We start from the raw sequence: 5,539 nt of genomic DNA, 5'->3' as shown, positions 1-5,539 counted from the left end.
ACATATTTCTATTTTCTAATTATTCCTATGGCCAGGTGATCTTGCTGTAAGGGATTTGTACAATCCGTGGGTTTCCTTTCCTGATAATACTTATTGCATGTCTACAAAGAACTCTTACTAATATCCATGTTATGACAATAAATATATATGTTGTTTATAACATCCCATAAATACAGTATGATCTTGTTGCTATGTAAAAGGAAGAAGTTTGTTTATAAATTCCCCACATAAGGTTTATTTTCGAATCGTCAAACTTCATTTGTTGTTGGTTTTCCTAGCAAAGTTGGTTTTCCTAACAAAAGGCTAACATGCAATTATTTCATTAAGAAGGAGAACTTCAGAAAGTGTAATTAAAAAATAAATAGAAAAACGTTTAATATTTCCACAAAGACATGGCATAATAGCTGACTTTTCCACATGTATATTACTTATTTATTTATTATTTATTTTATCATTTACCATCTTTGATTATGACTCAATAACTATTTTATCATCTTTGCCTTCCCTATCAGGCTTCTATAAATGGGATGCGAAACTTCTGTCACCTTTTCAAGGGGGTTTAAAATCAGAGTAAGTTACTCTTCTCTAGTTCCATACTAACAGATTAGCTACTTGAAATTGAAATATTTATTTAATAGAACTTAATTTTCAAATGACAGTATCTAAAGCCACCATACATACATAAATTATCAAGATTTGACATTTTTATTTTGAACTAGCTTATACTGCCTAAAAATACTCTGGAATTTGTCAAGTACTAAATAAAATTATACAAATGTAGTTTTCCTTCTTGATTGACGTCTGTGCTGTTTGCCTACATGCCCGTATGTATATGCAGATATCCATTTATTGATTTTCTGTTACTCTGATAAAACAGTGTTATCAAAGTCAATGTGAGGAAAAGTGAATTTATTTAGTCTTATGTTTCTGGTTCCAGGTAGATAAGGGAACATCACAGGACAGAGAAAAGGCAACACTTGATAGTCCTGACAGCCTTAGTGGAAACCTATGAGATCATATGTTAGCAGTAAGCATAAAACAAGGTAGCAAACTAGAAATAGATTTAGGGTGTGTAATCTCAAAGCCCACTCCCAGTGGTATACTTTCTCCAACAATGATGTACTCCTTAAATCTCCTAAATGGTACTACCAAATGATAACTAAGTTTTCAAATTCTAGAGTCAATAAAGGACAGGTCCCTTCCTATCCACCACATTTTGTCCCTTAATCTCCATAATCTTGACAACAATGTAATACAAAACACATGTAGAACGACTCCAGAAGTTCCCAGACTCTTTCAAAGTTCTAGTTTGATACAGGGTAATTTCTCATTGCCGATGTTGTTCTTGAGTTTTATTCATACAAATATTTTCTTTATGTTCCTTCATTTCAGCAGAGTCCTCCAAGATTCTCCCCATCTCCCTACATAACTAACATTATATTATTTCTCTCTCAGGAAAAAAAATCAAATCAAACAAACAAAAACAAACAAAAGTAAACAAAATAAACAAGTAGTACACACACACACACACACACACACACACACACACACACAAAACAAACAAAATATATCACCAAAATCATCATCAAAAAACACATTAAGTTTGTTTTATGTTTGTAAACTGTGCATTAGAATGGGGCCTAACCTGGAGTGTGATTGGTGTAAATTGTTACTCAAAATTAGCAAATGACTCACGAATTTGTGTGTCATTCTGGCACAAGGGTCAAGACAATCTTCTCTGCACTGCTCCAATTTTAGTATTTGTATTGTCAGTGAGTGCAAACCATTTTTTTGTTTTGTTTTGTTTTGTTTTGTTTTGTGTGATTGGGTTAATATGCTTTGCTAAAGTAGGGCAACAGCAGTTACACATTTTATTATATTTTGTGGATGATTGTTCTTGGTTTTGTGAAGAAGATACAATAAATTTAGCAACCTAGAAGAAGAAGGTTGGAGAAAGAATACAAAATTCTGATATACAGAAGCTAGGAAAAAGTGTCTGTAGATACTTTTAGTCTTCGGACACTGACCAGGACTAGGAGAAAGAGGTGGGTTTCAGAGAAGCAGGCCTCCACCCTATCCAGGGACCATTTGATGAAAAAGAGGGAAAGCATAATCTGAGCAGTAAAGAAGTGCCAGTTGGGTCCCATCCTTGGGTGGCATCAGAGGCAGCACCGGTGAGCAGGACTATGTCTAATAAAAAATGTTTATGGAAAATATTTGAGATTGATAAATGAAAGTAAAATAAAAAAATCCTTCAGAAAAAAAGATGTTTGAAGTTGGTCAATGCAAGAAAAGATCTTTAAAGTTGGTAAATGCAAATAGAGTTATAAATGTTGGAGTGTCTAATGCTTTACGTTATATAAAAGAAGTTACAGGAATGTAAGAGATGGTTTTTAAAAAGGAGTGAAATGTTTCATAATCCCCCCACTTACTATTTTTATTTCAAAGTTCAGAGTTCTAACATTGATCAATGGAGTTCTGATAAGCTAATTGAAAACTGGCAGTTTACAATTTAGTGGCGAGATCAAGATTTTAATTTCCCTTTGGTTATCTAATGAATATAAACTTAAAGTTGCTTCCTATCATGATAAGAATATCTCTGCTCAATCTGTGTATCTATAGCTGCAAACCTGTAGAGTTAACTGTGTCTCAAAGGCATGACCTACTCCTCTTGTCTAATTGACACCTGTTAACTATATTTCTTAATGGTAAATACAAATGTGCATGCTTTTGTAACTAAAGTTCACATAAGATTTGGACCTAGCCCTTACAGAAATCTAATGGACTCCAGATAAGTGTACCTGCCTCTTCTGATCCAATCCATGAGGTGTCCCCAAATAAAAATGATATAAACGAGCATATATCACACAAATTAGAATTTATATATATTGAAGAATATGTATTAAATATAAATTTTAGTATGTGTCAACATAAGATGACCTGTCCTTAAAAATTATACATGGTCACACATGCATGTGTGCATAGTTCACATTAAATATAAATTATACCAGTTAAATATAAATTGTATACATTGAATATGATTTATATACATTAATATTTTATATATTTTAAATATAAATCATATGCAATAAATAGTCATGATATATTTTAAGGAAAATTATGTGCATTAAATGTTAATTTTAAATGTTAAAATATTAATTAAATATGAGTTAAATCTATAAAATATAAGTTATAATCTATATAATATGCAGAATTTCCAATGTCCTCAAGAACAGGAAATTATGAGGCCGTGGCACTCTGAAAATCGGTTATAAGAAAAACCTTTAAAGGGAGTTGCATACTTTTTACCACAATACTTTTATTTAGAAAGTTTTGACCTTGGATGCCAAATTACTGTCTGCTGCTGAGTGTCCATGGCATCCTACTACTAGGCACACTTAGGTGAAAATGGAAGGTTCTGCTTACAAGAACCTTCCATGTATGGTATGGTCCTGATCAGATATTAATATAGGAAAAAGGTCATGTTTGTGTTTTGTGCAGATGATGAAGGAGCACAGCAGCTGCCAGAGCAATCAGTGAGACATTCTTATGATGGGAACAAAGAATGCTGATGACCACAACCTAGCTGAGTGCTCTGATGATCATGACTATGAAGCTGTACTAGGCGTATGCTCCTGATCCTCCTTTGATACATCCTTCTGAATGGTCAAGGCCAGAAGTACTTGTATCCTCTAATAATACTCAACTGTTGGGATTTGCTTAGTCTGAGAGTAAAAGTTGACCCATATTGAGTTACACTTCTATGGGTCATGGCCTACCTATTTGCTTCACTATAAATACTTCCAGTGCTGCCAGTGTTTCTGTGTCCCATAAGAATGTCTCTAAGACTATAGTGCAAAGCATTTCGATGGGAAAAACAATATCTCAGAATGGACAAACTGCCTTGCCTCAGACTTTTGGACCTTGCAGGACAGAGTACACAGAGACTGCAGAACTTGCCTTCAAAAAACTCAATCAAGTAGAGAAGTTGTTATAATGACCCTGTCCTATCCTTTAATGTGACCACTTATCATGGACTAGTTCTGAAATCAATCTAATTTGGAAAAAAGGAAATGATAGTTGGCATTAGGAGGGCTGGTTCTGGACATTTTCAGAGACACATTTGGAAATTGGCAGCTGCCTTGTAGGATTGTGTGTTTGCTGTGGAAAAGAATGGAACAAGTTCTAGAGTTAAGGAAAACGCAACATCCTGTTTTACCTCCACCACCCAATCTTTTATTAATTGGGAATATTACCTTGTTATTGGCTCTGATAATGGTTCAATGTTTTTTATTTTGTCTTTTGTCCAATTGTGTTTCTTCGCTGTATAGTGGTCAATCTGTAATAGTAGTATATCACCCAGCTTTTATTATGAGTTCTGTACACTAGGCTGAGCCCTGCTACCATAAAAAAGACTTACAAATATCAAAAAAAAATGAGATTATACTCAGCAAGGAGCAAAAGTGTGGTTGGGATGATCATTGCCAGCATTGTTGTTCTCGTAACACTTATAGTCAGTGTTATTACTTCTGCATTAGCATTAGCACAAGAGGTAAAAAGAGCCAGCTTTGTTAATCATCATCCTGAATATGTAACCAATGCCCTGAGCATACAAGACAGTTTAGGTAGACTGCTAGAACAACGAGTTGATGTGTTATATGATATAGTACAGATCATGGGAGATGAGGTACAAGGAACAAAATCAGAAGCCATTTGTAATGTCAAGTTCGATGTCTATGGATTTGTCTCATTTCAAGAATAAATAAAAAGCCAGCATACTTGGACCAAAGTAAAAATGCACCTTTAAGGTATTCATAATACTGATACTTCTTTAGATTTGTTAGCCCTGCATAGAGAGATTGTAAGTTTAAAAATGCAAAACCTTTGTCTTTTGATGCTGCTAGCAATGCAAATAATATTCAGAAAATTTACAGACAAATTTCCTTTCTGGCCCACATTACTTCTCTTATGAGGCATAGACGGACATGGCTTTATAATCCCTTTTATTGCTTGTCTATTACCTGTTATTTTGAGAGGAATGATCAGATCTTGAACAGATGTCAAAGCAGAGTTGTGTAATCTAAAGCTCCAATGTCTTCCCTAGACCAAGTTGGTAGTCAATGATAGGTAAGGTTGTCTTAAAGAGCTTATCAACTTAAGAGAGGCCATGAATAGAAGATTATTCATGTGCCAATGATGGGTAAGAGCTTTTGTGGATGGCAACCTAATACACATTTTTGCTCTGTGACTGATAAAGTGCCTCTTATTAAAAAACAACAACAGACAAACAAACAAAAAACAGGTAAGATTCACTTGGGGGTGGATCAACCTAAGACAGGGCATGAATGCTAGGATTTATGTACCGATGACAGGTAAGGTTCATTCTTCCTGAGAGGATTCCTATGAGGCAGCTTTGGCATCTGTAGATAAAAAGGGGAGACATGTGAGGAGCACTTCCAGAGTTAACTTTTGCTGACTTCTTGCTTGTAATCATGAATGACTCTGCCTTATATCTGTGTTTGTTTCTAATTAAAACATG

The 5,539-nt window shown here is 34.5% G+C and overlaps 1 non-coding gene across 1 annotated transcript; it reads right to left on the bottom strand.

Moving 5' to 3' along the window:
- Positions 1-1,675: 1,675 nt before the first annotated feature.
- Positions 1,676-1,780, bottom strand: LOC116899780. The gene has a single exon (XR_004387790.1). It is a non-coding gene; the product is annotated as a U6 spliceosomal RNA (small nuclear RNA).
- Positions 1,781-5,539: the final 3,759 nt, after the last annotated feature.

This window comes from Rattus rattus, chromosome 4 (assembly GCF_011064425.1).
Source record: "Rattus rattus isolate New Zealand chromosome 4, Rrattus_CSIRO_v1, whole genome shotgun sequence".
NCBI lineage: Eukaryota > Metazoa > Chordata > Mammalia > Rodentia > Muridae > Rattus > Rattus rattus.
The sequence above is the reverse complement of the archived record's forward strand: the minus strand, read 5'-3'. Positions and strand labels throughout refer to the sequence as shown.